Genomic DNA, 22,141 nt, shown 5'->3' on the forward strand with positions numbered 1-22,141 from the left:
TATGTCTATAGTTTCAAAACACAGAGGTGTGAATAGCAGTGTGCACCAACGTGCTGCTCTGAAACTCCCCCCTGTGGACACTGCAGGCACAAACTAAAATGTTCTTTGTTTGTGCACTTTGTCCTATGCAGGGCCGCCCAGAGGGGGGGCAAGTGGGGCAATTTGCCCCAGGCCCCGGGCCCCGCAGGGGCCCCCACGAGAGTTTTTCGGGGCCCCTGGAGCGGGGTCCTTCACTCGCTCAGGGGCCCCCGGAAAACTGTCGCGGGGCCTGGGCCCCCGGAGCTTCTTCCGCTCCGGGTCTTCGGTGGCAGTTTGGCGATGGGGGGTCCTTCCGCTCCGGGACCCGCTGCCGAAGTACCCCGAAGACCCGTGGCGGGGGGTCCTTCCGCCCCTGGACTCGCCGCCGAAGTGCCAGGTCTTTGGCGGCAATTCGGCGGCGGGGGCTCCCTGCCACCGAAGACCCCAGGCCTCCTGAATCCTCCAGGCGGCCCTGGTCCTATGCACCATCTTTGATTTTCAGCACTTTTCTCTTTTTGTTTCTGAGTCATCTACTTTTACTAGCTATGGAGTATGCTGACATATTCTGCTGCTTGTTTTCTTTTGACTGAGATGAATGCAAGAGTCACCAACAAAGTCTTAGTTTCTCAAATTATCTGTCTTCTGAGATCCAGGTTGCTGCTGATGTTCCACCACTCCCATTTAGACTTTGTCTAGTGATTCAGTCTACTACAACCAGAAGCGGGAAGATGAACCCAATGTACACGTATATTATACACAAAAACAACATTAGAAGAATACTAAGGCCACAAAATCAAGCACTCAAAATTAGGACGTGCCAGTATTAAGGTGGCCCACACAACCTCAATTCAGCCCCCTTGTGTGTCTGCATGATGAGACAGTCTTTAATTACATAATCACAGTGCATGGATGGATAGCGCTCACTTAATGATCAGCTATTCAATATTATTTTTACCCTCATTGTCCTTATTTATTTACAGAAGGCTATTAATACCCATATTGTCATCAGCAGGGTTGGAACCTTTAGGTCCACCACACAGACCTCTGCCGCTGGAGCTAGCTGCTCTAGAAAGGAGTATCAAGATGACATGTTGTCTTTATTAGGCTGATCTTTATTTCTGTGATTGGGTAGTGTCTAAGGGCTAGTCTACACTTGAAAAACTACAGCGGAGCAGCAGGATTCTTCTGATGACCTAGCACTGTCTAGACTGGGGGATAGGCTGCTTAACTATGTAGCGTAGGTTGTTATCCTCTATGTGGACCAGCTCTCACGGGGAATTGGACACTTTGCCAGAGGGTCTCACAAATATTTGCTGCCACAGAAGAAAGGTGAGATCCAGAAATCTTGGGGTCCATTCAAGACCCTAGATGGGAGTGTGCTTCAAGGCATTGATCCAAAGCCAGCTGAAATCAATAGGAGACTTTCAGTTAATTTCAGTGAGCTCTGGGATTGGGCTTTTAGTGCAGAATGCCCTGGGTTCAAACACTGCTGATGACCCATGATGCACAGTCCTGTACATGTACAGCTTCAGAAGTTGTGTATGCGGAAGAACCCCTGCTTGACATACCTTAAAATGACCCTCAGGGGGAACCCTACTTCTAGATGGCCAAGCTTGCCACTGGGGTAAGTGGTGCAACTCTGCTGAAATTATTGTAAAGCCGGTGGAACTTAATCTGTAACTTTATGGGTTTGCCCATCACTAGATATCTTGTACTAAATCTTTAGTCTGTGCACCCCTGATAGCTTTTAGCTGCACTTTACTCGTGCCTGCAGTAACCTTAAACTGTTAGAGAATATAGCTGGAAAGACAGGGAAGTAAGCACCAAAATCAGTGTTGTTTCCCCCCCCCCCCCCTTTTTTATCTGTGCTATCTCCTCCTCGGCATTATTTACCAGCTGCATCACACTGAGCTGGGCATTTAACTGCCCACACACCTCCTGCGAGTGCTTCATCTTTTTGTAACTAAAACAAGAAGAAATGATGCTTTGTTATTGAACGGTTGAGACAGAGCCGTGGTTTAGTTGTCCAGAGGCCCAGTGCTGACTGTGAACAGGCTTCGGTAAAGAGAAAAGGCACATTTTTTTCGGGAGAAGACCAGTCTGCAGCTAAATAGTTTCAGAAACAAGTCTATTCTTTAAGCACATCCCTTGGGACAGAACATGGAGTTAGTTGGTCCCTGGTGATTCCCCCCAAATATTCACAGCTCTAGAACTAGTGATTAAAAAAAACAAAACAAAAACCAAACCCAAAACCCACCTTTCCAACTTTAACACAGACAGCATTACCTAGAGAGCACTCTATAGGTCTCCGGGCACCATATCCCCTAGGGCTGTGGTCCCATCAGTTAAGCAAGGTTAAGACCAGTCATTACTTGATTGGGAGCCTCCTCCCCGAGATGCTGCAGAAGTTGTGCTGCTGAATTACTGGCATTCTGCATCAGAGGGGTTGGTTATGCCATTTAGGCACTGTGCTGCAATGGGGCAGTGCATGGCTGCACCACCCCAGTGGGAACGCTATGGGGTAGAATGCCTCCGGGAGCTTCCTAGTACGCAAGGGGAGTGCACACACTGCTGCTAATCCCTTCAATAGGACAGACAGTATAGCTAGCCACAGGGATAGGGAGGAGACTCACAGTTCTCCCTACTCTCTGCTCAAGCAGCCCTGTGGGAGAAATCCCTTCACTGCCTTAAATCCAGGGTCTGCATTTCTGCCCAGCCAAGGCTGCATACATGTGAAGGAGGCTCCTCCAGCCCTGTTCTCTGGCACAGCCATGCAAGGGGCAGGAGGGATCTGGTTCCAAGTCAGCATAAATGTGGTGCCAGCAATGCTGCGATGGGGTGTAGAAATTTGAAGACATGGGCTTGCTATAGTCCCCTGGCATTTTCTGCAAGAGCAGAAATGTTCGCATTGGTGGTCCTGGCCAAATTCCTGGGTGGGTACATCCTGCTAATATGCAATTGCTCCTGCAGCTTTGATAGGGTATTGTATCCTTATTCCAGCTGGCTTGGGTTCTTGCATGCCCCCTGATGCCAGCTGGGCGCTCCGACACTATTTAGTGTGTTTATCCTCACAACACCCTGTGAGGTAGGGCAGTGCTATTATCCTCCTGGGACAGATGGGTACCCAGGAACAGAAAGATTAAGGACCAGATTTTTAAAGGTATGTAGGTGCCTAAAAACCTGGCTTGCTCAAGATCACACAGGGAGCCTGTGAGAGTAGTTGAATCCAGGTCCGCCGAGTCCCTGGGCATGGTATTGGGACGGTGCCCAAAAGGGCTGAGCTTCCCAGACAGTCTGAGTGGGGCGTTGGTCACTGAATGCCACACTCAGGTACTGCCCTAGCGTCTGGATCATCTTTCCTTGCTGATGCTCTTTCTAAACTGTTGCATTGGGTTGCTCTGTACTGTAAAACAGCTGCTGCATTTTGCCTCTGAGAAGGCTATATATCAGTGGAGTCTGAGTGTGTGAGGCACTCATTAAGGCAACTACCGAAGTACCTTGAAGAATGGATGCCTGGAAGACTAAACCTTGTATAAACAGAACAATAGCTGTGGGTGTTTTTTGAGGGCTTGATTAAGTCACTTCTGGTGCAAATCTTTATGCAAACATATTTGCATGATTTGCTACCTGCAGACATCCTTGCAAACAAAAAATTGCTCGTTGGAACATTGGAAAATGGATATAAAGGGAGACTGATGCAACTGAAGTGAATTCTCAGGATTATCTGGAAGAGGAACTGTTGTTTGTTTGTTTTTGTCACCTTTGAAATCAAGATTTGAAAATATAAACCCAAACCAAAGACAATATAAACTTTGGGCCTTATCCAAAACTCACTGAGGTCAGTGAAAAGTTTCCCAGTGGATTTTGGATCAGGCCCTTTCTGCTTCATTACAGGGAAAGCTCAAACAAACATGATGTTTGCGCTTCATGCCTAATAATACTCACACTTTGTGGTTTTGCTCCGTTTCCTTTTTTATCTACCGTATTTTATTATTTAAAATAAATTCCCACTTCGTTGAACTTAACCCACCCTCGTATTTTTCTTCATTGACAAAAAAAAAAGGCAAGCGTGAGTACCGAACAAGATCAGTTCCTTCCAAGCGATGCTGTTGCAGACACCCAGGGAATAGATAACGATTAGCATCTTGTGCAAGCATGACTCTTTTTTGACCGTCACTAAGGGACGCACAGATACAGTACAATGTCAGTTTTTATTGTTGGTTATTTAGACGGTACTCAACAGTCCTCTGTGCTATAAGAAATGGAATTTCATGAGAATGAAGAATGGGTAGTCTGGACATATATACTAGCTGCACTAGAAAGGAGTATCAACAAGATACTTGTCTTTATTCTGCTGATCTTTAGTTCTGTGACGGGGTAGTTTTCTTACCCTACATGTATGACTGTGTCTAAGGACTAGTCTACACTTGAAACACTAAGGTGACGCAGCAGAATACTTCTATTGACCTAGTGCTGTCTAGACTGGGGGTTAGGTTGCTTAACTATAAGAACATAAGAATGGCCGTACTGGGTCAGACCAAAGGTCCATCTAGCCCAGTATCCTGTCTACCGACAGTGGCCAATGCCAGGTGCCCCAAAGGGAGTGAACCTAACAGGTAATGATCAAGTGATCTCTCTCCTGCCATCCATCTCCACCCTCTGACAAACAGAAGCTAGGGACACCATTCCTTACCCATTCTGGCTAATAGCCATTAATGGACTTAACCTCCATGAATTTATCCAGTTCTCTTTTAAACGCTGTTATAGTCCTAGCCTTCACAACCTCCTCAGGCAAGGAGTTCTACAAGTTGACTGTGCGCTGTGTGAAGAAGACCTTCCTTTTATTTGTTTTAAACTTGCTGCCCATTAATTTCATTTGGTGGCCCCTAGTTCTTGTATTATGGGAACAAGTAAATAACTTTTCCTTATTCACTTTCTCCACATCACTCATGATTTTATATAATGTTTACTATGTTGCTTAGGGGGGTGGATTTTTCACACCCCTAAGCAAAGTGGCTGGGTTGATTTAACTTGTTAGTGTAGACCTGTCCTAAGAGTAGGGGTAAAAGGTTCCAATAAATTATATAATGAAACCTTTTAACGGTCAGAGTAAATGGAATCCACAATTATTTCCAGTGGGTTTTTGGTGATCATTTGTTTTAAGACTCTGATTACCATTAAGATAAACTTGTCAGCTGGCTACACTAGTGGTATTATAATCTACTTCTGGAGATTATTAACAGCTACGCCCAATGCCATTTGCTCAGAATTATTGTCTACATTTGAGACAAGAAGCCACTCTGACTTTGAGCATAAATACAAGAGCAAGCTTAATAAAACAGATGAATTACATTGCAGTGTAAATTAGACTAGCATTAGTTAATTAGAGGCATTAGTTATAATGCAATCCAGCACTGAATGTAGTGAAACAGTAGCCAGTGTGGTTAGGTTTACTACCTGGAAAATAATAGGTGTTAATCACACTGAACTATCCGTCCATGTGTCTGAACCAGTATTTGCTGTCCCCTTTTTCTCACCTCTGATGGGACAATTGATTTGCTCACGGATGAGTTCTTGTTTGGGCATAGCCATGGGTAAGGGTCTGGGAGTGTATAGGAGCATAATGCCATATGTGTAAGGATGGAAAGCTCTGATTTGAGGATGGGTGGGTGGGGGAGCATGGATTGGTTCAAAATGCAGCTTACCTTGGGCCTCAGCCAACTCCCAGTAAAGCCAGTAGAAAGGCTCTGATTGACTTCAATAGGTCTTAGGTCGGGCTCCTACTGAGCAGCAAAGCCCTCACAGAAGTGATCCCCACAATCTCAAGGGATGCCTCACCCTCTGCAGTCATGAATGTCCAGTACAGTTACCTTCCCCTGGAATAACGGAATTGGCAAGCGACAAGCCTCATAATACTGGGTGCTGGAAAGAGGTTTCTTGCTACTTGGCCTATGACTGTAGAAGTCAATCCTGGAACCTTCTTCAGACTGGGGACAAGAAAGAGGGGGAAATTAAATCTGTGTGTCTTGCAGAATTTATAAGGAGCTCAGATATTATATTAATGAGAACACAACAAATGCAGTGATAGATGAGATTAGACAGAATTTGGAGGAATAACATATTTTTTGTTTTGGTTTTCACCAAAATGGTTAGTAGCGAGTGGATGTCTGACATAGTGAATGCCAGTGAAAATGAGGTAGGATCACAGGCTAAAATAGGGAAAGAACAAGTTAAAATTTACTTAGACAAGTTAGATGTCTTCAAGTAACCTGAAATATACCCTAGAATGCTCAAGGAGCTGACTGAGGAGATATCTGTAGAGATTATCTTTGAAAAGTCATAGGAGACGGGAGAGATTCCAGAGGACTGGAAAAGGGAAAATATAGTGCCCATCTATAAAAAGGGAAATAAGGACAACCCAGGGAATTACAGACCAGTCAGTTTAACTTCAGTTCCTGAAAACAGAAAGGAGCAAATATTTAAGCAATCAGTTTGCAAACACCTGGAAGATAATAACGTGATAAGTAACAGTTAGCATGGATTTGTCAAGAACAAATCATGTCAAACCAAAATAATAACTTTATTTCACAGGGTAACAAGTCTTGTGGATGGGGGAAAGTGGTAGATGTGATATATTTTAACTTTAGTAAGGCTTTTGATACTGTGTTACATGACCTTCTCATAAATGAACTAGGGAAATGCAACCTAGATGGAGCTACTATATGGTGGGTGAATAAGTGGTTGAAAACCATTGCCAGAGAATAGTTGTCCATGGTTCACAGTCAAACTGGAAGGCCATATCGAGTGGGGTCCCTCTGGGTTCAGTTCTGGGTCTGGTTCTGTTCAATATCTTCTTCAATGATTTAGATAATGACATAGAGATTACACTTATAAAGTTTGTGGATGATACCAAGCTGGGAGGGGTTGCAAGTGCTTTGGAGAATAGGATTAAAATTCAAAATGATCTGAACAAACTGGAGAAATGGTCTGAAGTCCATAGGATGAAATTCAAAAAGGACAAATGCAAAGTACACCCCTTAGGAAGGAACAATCAGTTGCATATGTACAAAATGGGAAATGACTGCCTAGGAAGGAATACTGCAGAAAGAGATCTGGGGGTCATAGTGGATCACAAGCTAAATATGAGTGAACAGTGTAACGCTGTTGCAAAGAAAGCAAACATCATTCTGGGATGTATTAGCAGGACTGTTGTAAGCAAGACACAAGAAGTATTTCTTTCCTGCTTTACTCCACAGTGATTAGGCCTCGACTGGAGTATTGTGTCCAGTTCTGAGAAGATTGAGAGGGGACATGATAACAGTTTTCAAGTACATAAAAGGTTGTTATAAGGAGAAGGGAGATAAATTGTTCTCCTTAACCTCTGAGGATAGGACAAGAAGCAATGGGCTTATATTGCAGCAAGGGTGGTTTAGGCTGGACATTGGGAAAAACTTCCTAACTGTCAGGGTGGTTAAGCACTGGAATAAATTGCCTAGGGAGGTTGTGGAATCTCCATTACTGGAGATTTTTAAGAGCAGGTTAGACAAACACCTGTCAGGGATGGTCTAGATAATTTTCAGTCCTGCCATGAGTGCAGGAGACTGCAGTAGATCATCTCTCAAGATTCCTTCCAGTCCTATGATTCTATAAGGTCCTGTTGAAATATATTTGACAATTATCTCTCTCCACCCCATCTCTCTCTCTCTCTCTCTTTCTCTCTCTCTCTGTCTCTCTCTCACACACACACCACACACACACACACACAAACTACAAACATGGGAATTATACAGGAAAACCAAACGAATCCTGAGTTTGAATTATCCTCTCACAGCAGCTAGGTCATACTCCTTGATTAAAATAATGTATGGGAAATCAAATCTTCTCTGACTGTTTCCTGCTTTTTAAAATGAGCAGCCTTTAACCTATTGCAGTTCTTTGCTTTCACGTTTTCAACATGGCTTCACTATTTTGGATTTAAATCAAAATAAACAAGGAAAAACCGGGGGGGGGGGGGGGGGGGGGAGGAAGCTGCAATTTACGTGTCTGTTTATTTGACTTTGAAAATGTTCAATTTCCCACTAAACCCTCTGAAGTTCTAGTCAAGAGAAGAAATAGAAAGTTTCCTAGCAAAGGCTTTAAAACACATGCTGTGTGCCTTGTATTGTAACTGCTTGCAGCAACTTTTATTAGTTATATCATACCAAGAAGCCTATCTGGTGCATTTCACCTTCAAGATCAAGAGACAATACAAAGTCAGAGGAAAATTCTGGGTAAAGGACTAAGTTGCTGACAAAGGCCAAAGTTTAAATAAAACATGTTCAGTGGAGTTGAATCAATACTTTATTTGTTAAGGAGAAGTAAAAGTACAAAAAAGCTTGTACAACTAGGCATAAAAAAGTGAGAAATCAATTCTACTTAATTCAAAATGCTTGAAGAGTCACCTATGCCATTATGTATGAATAATTCAGGAACATGAATTTATTGCAGACACATATTGTTTGGTTTGGATTTAGTTCTGCCCCTCGTTTGACCTGAATCCTGTAAAGAATGATATTCAACTAATTGAAATAACATTTTGCAAGTAAGAGAATGCCTTAGGGATATTTGAAGACTAAACCTGAAATAGAATTTGGAAGATGAAATGTCTGAAAGTTTATAGAAATAGCGTTATTTTACTGTGTCTTATCTATGGCACATGAGGGTCTTCACATCCAGGGTGCATTCACCTCTTGAGACTAAATGAGAATGTTTTCTCCCCTCCAGCCCCGTAATAATGAGTGTTAATCATGTTTAGCGAAAGTTTTGTCTTTCCCCCCCCCTGCATCTTCTATTCATAGGAGGATATTTTATAAGACCTTATTGAGATTAAGTGATTTCAACTAAAGTAATGCAAGATGCCTTCAGGTAGAACCAATAGAATCATGTTTTTTCACATTCTAAGATATTGCACAAACTCAGTGCGCCACTAAAGTGGCAGATTTGATGTGTCTTCACACATGTGTATTTTAGCCTTTAAATATATGTACAACCTATGTAATCAAGATGTGCATTATGACTATTATTTATTTGTAATACAGAAGCACTTTGAGGTTCCAAAACAGATCAAGCCCTATTCTGCTAGGCAAGGTACAACCACATAGTTAGATATGGTCTCTGCCCCAAGGAGTTTAAAATGTAAGTAGACAAGAGATGGGCGGGGGAAAGAACCCATGGGGAAGCATGGAGTGCACCGGCAGGGCCACTAGGGGGCATGTGGGTGAGGCTCATCCCTTGACATATGCCCATTGCAAGAAATTATTAACTTAATGGGTTGTTTGTGTGGTGTCTGACCCAAAACACAATGAAGTAAATGGGAGTCTACATTGACCCCGATGGGCTTTGGATCATGCTCTCAGTGCATTCACCTTGCTGCTGTGTCTCATGGAGATTTCAGCACTCCGTGCAGTGGCAACCACAGCAACTCCTTTGAGAAAAACTGGGGAGAGGGGAATGTTGAGCAAAATGTTTCAAATGTTCTTGTGAACTGACATTGCAAAATGACATGTCCAAAAATATTCATTTACAAAATGGGAAAGTGAACCATTTTGACATTTTTAAAATTATTTCCCCCATTTTTATTTTGTCAGAACTATTCCACAAATTTGGCCCACTTCCACAAATAATTTTGGTCAGCCTGAAGCTGCATTTTTTTTTTCAGTACACTTACTATGTGACTGAAACATTTAGCCCCACTCTACTCGGCAACTTGTACCAAGATTATGCCTCTGGGCCCTGATTCAGCAAAACACTAACCAGGAGCATCAAGGCCTCAGTCAGGATATCCTCTTAGGGCTTGATACCTTTTTGTAAGGTAACAACGATACAGCATGCTGCAGAGGAGATACATAATGTGCTCTCTCCTTTGCAGACTATACTGTCTTTCTTTCTTCTGCTTTCCCCTAATCTAAACTGAAAGACGTTCAGACTGAAAATATACTGTTTCCCTGTGTGTATGGAAAACATAGCAGCAACAACTGAGCTTTATGTCTGTCACACACTTTCATTTTAGTTTACTATCCCTAGCCTCAAGAAGCCATCTAAGACACATGGCCTGCTGCTACTACTGATTTCTTCTGAAGCTAAAAGATCTGCTTCCAGACAGCCTGAACAGTCAGGCAGCTACTGTGCTGAAACCACTGCCTATCATACTGAGCAATATTGTATGTTTCTGTGATGGATGACCTGCCCCACACTGGGCCCTAAGGGGTTAATAGAGACATAGGGAGACTGTGCAGGAGGCAGCCAATCAGAGAAGAGCAGAGGGGAGAAGTCAATTAGGGCCCAGCAGGCCCATAGGAGAAGAGCTGCTGGGCAGAGCAGCTTCAGTAGCTGCCTGGAGCTTGAGGAGGGAAAACCAGGCTCCTCGCAGGAGGAAGGAGTGCCAGCACCCCGGACAGAGCAGTGCTGTCAGCAGGGACCGGGGAAGCTAGAGAGAACTCACGGATAGCTGCTAAGACTGGTAGGCTGAAGCCCTGAGGTAAGGGTGAAGAAGGTGCTGGGGAGGCTGTGAGGAGGTGGCCCAGAGAAATGAACTGAGGAGTTGGAGGGGATGCAGCAAGTGGCAACTATCAATAGGGTACCTGGGCCGGGTCCCGGAGTAGTGCATGGGCCGCTCCCCGACCCCTCACCACTGAGGAACTGGCCAAATAATCGGCTGTGGTTGCCACTGAAGGAGGTGGCTGGACAGTGGACTGAAGTTCCCCCCGGAAGGGGGGAGAACAGAATCTGACACGGCCGGAGGACTGTGTCCTGTAGAGGACACCACAGTCCTTGGAGTGACACGGGTCCACGAGCAGAGGTGACAGTGGGCGAGACACCACCAGAAGAGGGTGCAGAGCTAATTCCCCAAGACAGCCAGTAGGAGGCGCCACAGTGGTGAGGCTCACCCGGTCACAGTTTCCTTGTACTGCCCTATCTGTATCCACAGGTGGTCTCTTTTCTCATACTTAGAGTGTAGGCTCTTTGAGACAGGGACTGTCTTTTTATTCTGTGTTTGCACAGTGCCTGGCACAATGGGCTCCTGGGGCTAGATTCACAAAGGAATTTAGGCATGGTGAAGCTGAGCATCACCATGCCTAGCCCACCGAGAAAATCACTGAGATTCACAGACTGAATTCAGCACCTCGGCTCCCTCTCTACAATGAAGAGGGGGGAGGAGGGAGAGACAGGCACCTTAGAACAGGATTCACAAAAGCCAGCTTGCTAGGTGGCTGTCAGACTAAACTAGGCCATGGAAGATACTAGGGAGAGGGGTGTGTCCTAAGCTCTGCCTCTCTCTGCTTGGGATTCTCTGCTACAAACCCTCTCTTGAGGTTAGGTGCCTATGCCATTTTTGCAAGAAGCCAGGAGAAGAGGCCCTCCCTACACTGTTTTTGAGCCCAGTGGCTAGGTTACTCATCTGGGATGTGGGAGACCCCTGGTTCAAGTGTCCTCTCCGCCTGAGGGGGGAGAAGGGAGTTGAACTGGGATCTACCACCTCTGAGGTACAAACCCTAACCACTAGAACCTAGGCTAAGAGATATTCTATTGGGGGTGCTCTCTGTTTCCCCTCTTGAAGCTGCTCCACTGTGAATAAATACTTTTAAAAAGGCGCTGCAGCAGGATCCTGGGTCTTCCAACTCCCAGGTGAGGGCTTGAAGCACCAGGCTACAGAGTCATTCTCATGCCTGTGCTCTCTCTCTTTCTAGCCTAATTATTCCTTGGCTATTTATTCACAGTAGAACAGCTTCAACAGACCAGAGCCCGCTTACCAGAGCAGGCCCCAGGGGTAATTTAGGCAGAGGAACGCTTATCTTTTTCTGGCTCATGCATTGCAGTGAGGTTAGGTATCCTGACACCTGGCCCGAGGCTGCTTTGTGCATGCTCACAGGAACATAGGCATCTAGGGAACTTTTACTGCAAAAATGTAGGCACCAAATGAGTTTAGGCACTTACAGGTTCAGAGGCAGGGACTTTGTGAATCCCAGTGGGGCCTGTTTCTGAGATTTAGACACCTAATTTAGCAGTTAGGTGCCTAAATCCCTTTATGCATCGAGCCCCTGTTCATGACTGGGGAAGAAAGAGTCTGTTGTACTGTTCCTTCATGTGTAGCTTTTCCACTGGTGCCATGGAGAGCTCTACCTGTGTCGAGAAAGCGCAACACAGAACTATTGAGCTTTCAGATCTGCTGCGCGGCCGTATTCATCCCTAGTCATTATTATGCCATAGAGAGCTCAAGCAAGATCAGAACTAGAGTTTTCACATGAACTTCGCAGCTGTGATTGCAGACAGGAAAGTTCACAATTGATATAGTAGGAAAAGTCAGCAACAACTTAAAATAAAAAAAAGATAAGCTTCAGTGAGCATGAGATAAGTGGCCTGTAAATAAAATTGTAATTATACCAAACGCTTTGTACTGAGGCATACATCATTATCCTCTGGTTAAATTATTCAGTGATTCATAGTCCAAAGTAATGTATGTAGCTTATAATTGATGAGGCAATTCCTGAAAAGCATTGTCTTCCTTTTATACATGGTGGGAAGCCCTGGCTGAATGAAATGTCCGGTTTGGGACATGCTGGCAATGAACATCTGAGTTTTGTTAATCAAATGTAATGCAGGGTAACAGGCCCATGAGAACCTTGGGGAGATTAGTTGTCATTGCTGTTGTGCATCAGAGTCATTAAAGTCACCTTGTCCTGGGTGGATTTTAAAAAAATCGGCAAAACACCCAGAGATTGAACTGCTGAACAGAATCAGTTTAAGCACAAACAGTTCAGTACAATTCAATGCCAATTCATCTTGAAAACCACTGCAGGTTTACCCCACATCCACACTACTGCCACTCTACACTGTTTCACCCGTATATACCCAATACCTAATTCCTAGAAGCATTGTATTCTGGGAAATTCTAAGAGGCACTGTGATAGGAGAACTATCCGGATCACTTCACTCTGAACCGTATTACTGCTGTTCATACAGACTCAAAACCAGTTCAGGGTGAAATGGGTCAGATTGAACTGGTTCTTAGACCTGCTGAAAACAAATCTAATCAGAACTAGTCTTGGAACATCTGTGAACCAGCGGGGACATTTTTGCGTGTGTATGTGCCAGCAGTACAGACAATGCTTTGCACCTCAAACCTGCAAGTGACCTGCAGGCTGCCCAAATGTGTTGCCCTCTAGAGCAAGAGTGATTAGAGGCTACAGGTAGTTAAACGCTAAGCATCTGATCCACATTCCATTCAATTAAAGGGAAAGACTGCCACTGCCATTAGTGGGCTTTGCTTTTGGCTTTAGGCCACGTCCTCCATAATGAGCAGAAGTACATTTTCACACCTTGTGTGTACTCGGTCTTCTGTGTCCAGATGTGGCGAGGGAAAATAGAATAGAACAATAGAGATATCCCATCTCCTAGAACTGGAAGGAACCTTGAAAGGTCATCGAGTCCAGCCCCCTGCCTACACTAGCAGGACCAAGTACTGATTTAGCCCCAGATCCCCAAGTGGCCCCCTCAAGGATTGAACTCACAACCCTGAGTTTAGCAGGCCAATGCTCAAACCACTGAGCTATCCCTCCCCCTGTTAGGCCTGTTACCCTGCATTACATTTGATTAACAAAATGGTGGTGGGTGACTGGAGGATGAGTCAGTCTGAGAAGCTAGGATTAAGCAGAGACCTGGGCAAAGGAGGTGCTTAGCTATACGTTTTTCTCTTAGTCTTATGTTCTGTCTGGTGCTTGGGTATCAGCACTCTCCTGAATGTATGAACTGGGGATTTCCCTGTGTTGCAGCTCATTGGTTTTACTTTGCACTTTCACAAGCAACACCCTGTACCTCCATTGTGCAGGATCAAGCCTGGGAAGTGTAGCTAGGGTACTTTACTGCCATGGCTCAAAACCAAAGGCCCCCGACGTCAGCAGATGAACTGCTGGTTTTGTATGTTGTTGGGTTTTTCATGTGACATTCTCTGGATCCGTTTTTGTTTCTTGCTTTAAGAAAACAATATAAATGATGTTATAACCGTATCAGTGGGGGAAAGTTACTAGAAATGTAAATAAAAGTAAAGCTTTAATCAGGTTTGAAATCCAATAACTGTGATGTGAAGCAGACATTTTGGGCTTGTCTACTCAGGGACATCCAGGAAAGTTAATCCAAATGAACTAAAGGTGTAGATTAGTTCAATGAAGTAATGAACGACCTCATTCAGAATTTAAATGGCCTTAATTTGGTTTTGCTTAATTCACTTGCAAAGCCCACATTGGGATTTAATGTCGTTTAACGAATCCACTCCAAATTCACACCTTTAGTTAATTTGGATAAATTTTACTGCATGCCCCCATATAGACAAGCCCTTTATTCACTCAGCTCCACAACCATGGGACGTTAGAGATCTTACCTTAGCCACCAGAGGACCCTGATACTCATACAATAAAGCATGTGTGTTTTGTGCACACTGCTAGCTAAAGAAAAAAGAATGAATAAATAATGACTATTAACTTGTAGACAGAGGATCAGCCCAGTTCCCCTGCTGGGCCCAGTTTCCTCTGTGGAGGAGACAGTTATGGCTCCCTGGTTCTTTTTTAGAGAAGCTCCAAGGCTTAGCTAAAGTACTGGCTATGCCCCCCAAATGGTTGTTGCCAGAGAACATTATTGGTACGACGCACCGACTCCCACATGCTTCCTGTGCCAGCGGCTGTGGAGCATAAAGTGTAGTTGGGAGCTAGCTACACTAGCTCTGTGCCTGTTGGGGACTCCAATGTGCAGTCCCCACCTATGAATATGTGGTGATTTTCAAGGCACATTGCACCATTGTAACACTGTCAGACCCCAGTCATCAGCGGGCAGGATCAAATCTGGGACCACTGTAGCTAAGTGTATGAGCCTCTACTAGATGAGCTAAAAGCCGCCTGGCTTGCTCTCTCACAGGGCATCACTTGGCCCTACAGATTTATAGTGTGGGCAAAAGTAACCAGTGATAAACACTCCCACTTCCCAGAACCCCCTGCAGTATTCTCCCTGTAATTATTATAGTTCTACAATATCTATCCGGGACTGATAGAGTGCAAGATGTGCTGTCTCAGCTGCTGGGCCCTCTACATGCTAGTGGATTTACTAAGGATTGTAGGAAAGACACTCAAAGTGAAACAATACTGGGCCTTATTTGGGCTCCTGGGGCCAGTGTAGAGGGTCAGGGTTTGTCAAGCCTAGCTCCTGAGGCGCTCTCTCCAGTCCAGTCTCTATTCACAGCAAATAGGAGTGTGCAAGTTTCCAGGCCAGGTTCAGTTAGTGGTGTGTGTCTCACTGAGGCCTCTCTGCGCTTGCTCTCTGCCCAGTCTCTGCTGCCCCCCCACAAGTCCCACGCTCCCTGCGGCAGTCACATCCTGTTCCACCTGCAGATCCTGCTGCAGCCAGATCTGTGCACAGTTCCTGGGTTTTTCTCCCAGCCTCGAGGGGGTCCAGCTGCTGGCTTGCCATGCCGTCACCGCCTCCCAAAAGTGCCAGGTCACTTCCTGGGTCTGGGTCTTCCCATAGAGTTTCTGCCCCTACTCCTACCCAGGGAAGGGGATGTGCAGTGAGGAGGAGGTTAATGGCAAGGAAGTTCCTTGCTTAGCTGTTTTCTTCCCCCTACCGTCGGCACACTCCCTGGTAGTGCTGGGCAGCCTCTGAAATATGCTTCCATTTGACCAGCAACACAAAAAGACACACAGCTCAGCAGGGTCTCAGCATACAGATAATCAATATGACACTAGCAGCATGTTGGAGAGGTCAGTCCATGAATATCAGCTTTCCAGCACACCAACGGAAAAGTCACATGGGCCCTAAAGCTTCCAGGCTCTAAAGAAATATTTTATTTTGTGTTCTCTTTAGCTTTTTTCTCTACCAAACTGAGGGGCAAAACAAAACACCAACATAAACATTTAATAAAAGCATAAATTGCATGGTATGTAATGGGGATTGTCAAGCTGTCCTGCAGTGGCTCAAGAGCGTGAATATCACCTTTAGGGCAGATTGCTAAGAACAAGGGTACAAACTCCAAATTGGTGTGAGTTCTATACTTAGATTTAACCAACCAGCTATCCACTGTATACTCACCAGGCACTATAACTGCCTTAACATGGAATCACAGACAGTCCCTTTGGGTATTCGGATCTGTCGTGCCACCCAGGTCAGTGTTCCTTTTTGATAGATGGTCCTTTACATCATGAATCAGTAATAGTCAGGATACTCTGAGTCCCCAAAACTTACCCCAGATCAGTTGCACTATAGATCTCACACCAAAAACAATGCTTGTAGCTAATCCTATTATAAACCATCTAAAGATTCCTCAGATAGGAAAAGGAAATAAGAGATATTTACAAGGTTAAAGCAGGTGAACATAGACACAGAAATGAGTTACAATCTTAAGTTTCAAAAGGTAATAGAAGCTTCTATAATAAGCAAACTGTATATGTTCTGTAGAGCTAACCCAGGGTAAGCACTGGGGTTCTCTTGTGTATGCCTTGAAAACCTTGCCCCTCGAAGACCAAACAGCATAGAGAAAGAGTTTCTTCTTGTTAGGGGTTTGTATTCCCTTCTGCCCTTTCTCTCTGAGCTTCAAACTCAGCTGATGGGAGGAATTCACTTGCATGACTCATCTTCATGGGGTGGAGAGAGTAATCAACAAAATCTTTTGTCCCCTTTAAGGTTTCACAAGAGATCCAGTGTTGAGGAGTCTTCCCTGATGGGCAGGACATAACACCTTGTGGAAGACCAGCATCTCCCAGGACTGTCTGTTGATTTACACAGTTTACGATACAGATGCTCCAATATTATCTAACAATATGGGATACAGCTATTGTAAGTGAGATTAATGCACGCAGCAACACACCAGCATTCCATAAGGTCTAAACACATTCCTATAACCCTAATAGCCATTTTAACCATACCAACACACAGGTGAGCCAGACTGATCCCACCTATGTATTTGTCAGGGTTCATTGAGGCCTGGGGAGCTTGGCATGAGCAGTCACCGGGTCTGCCAGCGTCACAGGGATAACTTACATTTGCTTTTTGAAATGTGGAGTCGGCATGGACCCTTACTGGCCCCATTGAATTTACAGGGTGCATGAAGAAGGCTCCCCTTGTGGGGAGTGGCTTGGAACCTTGCAGAGAGAGCAAAGAGCTTGGCCTCACCACACAGTGAATCCATCCCATCCACTGGGACCCTGGATATGTCCTCACCAGTTGTAGCTACTCTGGCGGGCACGGGGCAGTGGACATCAGAGCCAGGGGCCCTCCCATCTGTGCTCCCCCATCTGTTCACAGGAGAGGTACCGGCAAGTAGTTCCTGTTCTCATCACTGGCAGCAGAGGCACAATGGGAGCAGAGCCAAACAGGGCAGATTAGGCCTTGCATTGGAGAGCTGTGCTGACTTAACTAGACTGGTATAAGTAAAGCGGTACACCTCCCCCCACACCCAATGTGAGTGCAGTTCTAACAATATCAAGGTGCTTTATATTTAGGGGGACCAGATGTTCCTATTATATAGGGACAGTCCCAATATTCAGGGCTTTGTCTTATATAGGCACCTATTACCTCCATCCCCTGTCCCGATTTTTCACACTTGCTAGCTGCTCACCCTATTTATACTGGTATGTCTGTTTCCTTATGGGAAGGGGAATAAGCTATACCTGAAGGAGGAGAGCTCTGTGTAAGCTTGAAAGCTTGTCTCTCTCACCAACAGACGTTGGTCCAATATAATATATTACCTCACCCACCTTGTCTCTCTAACACCCATGTATGACACCTTTATACCAGTCTAGAACTGCTGCACTGGTATAACTAGGGCATAGACCAGGCCCAATTGCACAGCTGAATACAGGCTGTGACTACCTAGCCCTAAATGATTTTACGAGAGTAACACAGAGTCAGTGGCAGAGGTATGAAAAGAAGCCAGGTCTCCTGACTCTTCCCAGTCCCTGTGCTAAACACCACTTCACACGTGGATTTTCCTGTGCATAGGTTTAAGTGCAGCTGACATAACCAGCTAGTGAGAGAAGGAACGGTTACTTCTCTATCAAGAGGTTTCTTCATTTTCTGGCTGCCACATGCTGCTGCATTCCCCTGGGAAATCAGAGAATATTGGTGGAGCTATTTTATTTTTTAAATTAAAAAGTGACCTAAAGTTCTTGGCAAAGCGGAGGCTGCACCTTCCAGCCATCTCTCACAGATCTGCCCCGTGTGTGTAAAATGAAAGGTCTGAAGCACGTTAGCCTGTTGGATCAGTCAGCCATTTCAGCTTTGAGGAGCAGAAATGAATTACGGCTAACATAAGTGAAGGAGATCTGTGCAAATCTGTAAGAGACGTTACAGTTCTTATGATGAGAGTTAACACAATGCAGATCTTGTCCCAGGAAACTGCCAGGGATATAATATCCTTTCCAAGTGATGATCTTGAGAGAGACTTTCAATTTATTACTGTCAGTATTATTTGTGCTAGGGTAGCGTTCTGAGGCTCCAACCAAAGTTGGGCTGGTCCCCATTGTGCTCGGTGCTGCGGATACAAATAGTAAAAGACGGTTCTAAACAGACAAGACAGACAAATGGTGGGTGAAAGGAAATAGTAATCCTGAGGCTATGTCTACAGTACCCCGGTAAGCCAACCTATTCAACCTACGCAACCTACGCTACGCTACATACCTTAGGTCGAGTTACCACGGGGTCTTTCTCCCGCCGACTTACCTTACTCTTCTTGTCGCGGGTGGAGTACAGGGGTCGACCAGAAAGCAATCTGCTGTCGATTTGGCAGGTCTTCACTAGACCCTCTAAATCGACTGCTGGTGGATTGATCTCAGAGCGTCGATCCCAGCTGTAGTGTAGACATAGCCTTACTCTACACTGGGGAATTGAGGCATTAAGGTTACTCAGGAAGTCTATGACAGTCAGAAGTTGGACCCAGATCTTCTGAGTCCCAGTCCAGTGCCTGAACCACAAAACCATACTTCCTCATTCCGTTTAGTTTCATCTTTCTTTCCAAACCCGGATACCGCAAGGAGCTAGATCTTATTCTTACCAGACCAGAGGTTGGAGAGGGGGCAATAGTTGGACTATATTGGCAGCTTTTGTGCTAAAAGTACAGTGGTCTTCATTCTTGGACTACAGAATGTCACAGGACCAGATCCTCAATTGGTGTAAAATGACCTAATTCCAATGAAGTCAACAGCACTAGGTTGATATACCAGCTGAGGGTCTGGCCTGTGTTTGGAGAGTAGAGATCTGCTTGGGGCTAATTTTTAAGCCTACCTGAGCACAAGAAGTTTGAGTCTTGATCCAAACTTGATGCTTCCCCCACATCTGAGGCAGCCCACTCATTCCCCAGTTCATACAGTGCAACAAGGTGGTGGTGGCCAGCTGGAGTGAGCCATATGGCTGATACCACATTGACCCCACTGGCAGGAGGTCATCAGAAGTGACCTGACCCAAGCCCAAGAGAATATGGAGTTTTCAAGTCTGACCCAACCCAAAGCAGACATTTATAGTCAAGTCCTCTTGGGTTTGGGTTAGGTTGCAGGGCTCTAGAACAGGATAATTGGTGCTTAATTGCTAAAGACTGAAACTCACCCTTCAGTAGATAGTCTGCAGAAGAAATATGCACCACACAAGTCCCATGTAAACCATGTTTTGATGACTTAAATGGTACATAGGCCTGTGTGAGTGCTCTGCATAGGAGTGAATTTCACCCTAAAGCAAACAGTCTTGAATGTAAGGAAGTCCTCAATGGAAGGAAACAAATTATAAAGGACACACTTGACTTGATAAAATTGCTCAAGTTCTCTGTTTGCAGATCAACAAGTCTTGCTGCATAAATCCACTGAAGCGAGTTGTCAGAATAGTTGCTCCTAGCAAGTATCTAGTGATAGCCAACACCTCACCTGTGAACAAAGTATTCAAAAACCCTTCAGTCTAAGTAGCAGGGCTAACACTCCTGAAATCACTTGTGTCTGATGTTGTATCATCGGAATTGAGCAGGGTCAACTAATTGGAGGATAATGGGGATGAAAAGAAGAGTATGAATAAAAAGAGAACAAGAAGCAGTAGAAAATATGTTTCTAAGGCTTTGTTTCTTTCTGATGGTTCTCCTCCTAGCTTACCTAAGGCAAAAAAGGGGAAGCATGTGCTGCAGATGCATCATAAAAGGCACACAAAGAACTGGGATTGTTTGGAACATATTTGTCTCCTTTTATGTCTGCCAGCTGGCCAGTCACTAATGCTTCTTTTGTGGGGAGCTCTGTGAAGAGAGAAAATAACGCTGCTCCTCTGGTAACTTCATTCCCCTTGTTGCAACCTTAGCCCAGACTCAGCTTTTTAAGGGCAAAGCTAGAAAGGCAGATATATAATTTAGGAAGCTTGCAAGTTTGGGAAGCTTTTCAAGTCAATGTTTAAAGGAATTGTGACCTTCATTCTCTAACAAGCCAGGTTCTTTGTTCCAGAAAATCGACTGTGCTTCTTCATAGCACAGTTGGGCCATAATGGAGAGACACCAGCTGACAATGTGGCCAATTGTGTTTGTCTTCTCTTTCTTAGTCTTGTGCTTTAATGGCTAATTAGTATAGCCTGTTCTATTGTTCCCTTTTACCATTCAAACTATTGAAGTGGGTGTATTGTTTGTATTCACATGGAAAAGATGTAATAAGCAAGGTCAAAGCTGTACAGTAATGTAATTAATAAAGATGGTCCAGTAGTTTGGGTGCTTGCCTTTGATTTGGGAGACCCAGTTAAATCTTGTGCTGCCACAGACTTCCTACGAGACCTTGGGCAAGTTACTTAGTCTCTGTATGCTCCTCATCTGTAAATTGGAGTCTCTCAGCTCCCCATCTGTAAATTGGGGATTATATCACTGCCCTACCTGACAAAGGTGTTGGGAGGATAAATAAATTTCACAATTGTGAGGCACTTAGAGTATGTCTACACTACATTGTAAACCGAGTTCTGTGGGAACCGGGCTTGTGGACTTGGTGATTCCAAGCCCACACTTCCGTGTGCACACTGCGCTGTCAACTGGGTTTACAGTTGCTGGACTCGGGTCTCAGAGATGTGCTAGCATGTCCATACTGCACTACACAAACCTTCTGACTCGTGTCCACACTGCAAAATGACAGGGCTTGGATCTGAATCCAAGCAGGACTTGGGCTCTGACCCACCTCCCCTAGCAAGGCCCTAGGACCTGAGTCCTGAGTGCATGCTGCCCCAAGTCAGACTGATTTGTGTGTGGATGGAAGAGGCGGTTGGGCTCAAACCTGAGTGAGAGCCAGGCTTAGTGTGCAGTGTAGACATACTCTTAGATTAGTGGTGTGCAAACATTTCCAGTTGCGCCTCCCTTACCACTAATTAAATCTGTCCATCCCCCTCTTCATCACTGCACAGCCAAGGCTTCCTCAGCAGCGGAGCTAGGGTTGAAGGTAGAACAGGGGGAAAAACTGAGGATGTGGGAGGATCTGGGGCTAGAGGCAGAGAAGGGTTGGGGGTGGAGTGGGACTGCGGGCAGATCTGGCCGGGAGGCGGAGCTGGGCCTGGAGGCAGATCAGTAGTGGGGGCTGAACGGGGTTGAGGGCGATGCTGGGCTGTGGGTGGACCAGGGCTGGAGGTGTGATGCTCCCTGCCCATCACCTGTGGGGGCTGGCCCGGGGCTCCCTCGAACCTTCCTCCGTGCCCCCTAAGGGGGCATGCCACACAGTTTGGGGGCTACTGCGTTAGATGTTGTAGTGATGGGGACCACAGGAACAATAAGGTAGTGGAGGTGCTGCTCTTCTCTCTGAGGTAATACTGAATCAATACCTTTATATAGTGTCCGGGGTCACTTGTTAGGTGCCAATGTGCAGATAAGACATAAAACCAAAGTCCTGACAATTGTGGTCATTAGGGAAAAAAAATCACATGGCATTTTCACAGGAGTAGGTCTGTTAGCCTCGTTGTCCTGACCAAATTTTAATTGGGATAATTAAATGTTGTTTCCCTTGCAGTTGCAAAGGGATAGGTTATTCTTCACTTCCTGTCTGAAACTGTCATGTACAGTACGCTGCATTGTGCAATGCCTTGTGCATCAGAGGTGGCAGCATCACAGTCTAGT

Source organism: Emys orbicularis, chromosome 2, assembly GCF_028017835.1.
Source record: "Emys orbicularis isolate rEmyOrb1 chromosome 2, rEmyOrb1.hap1, whole genome shotgun sequence".
Lineage (NCBI taxonomy): Eukaryota > Metazoa > Chordata > Testudines > Emydidae > Emys > Emys orbicularis.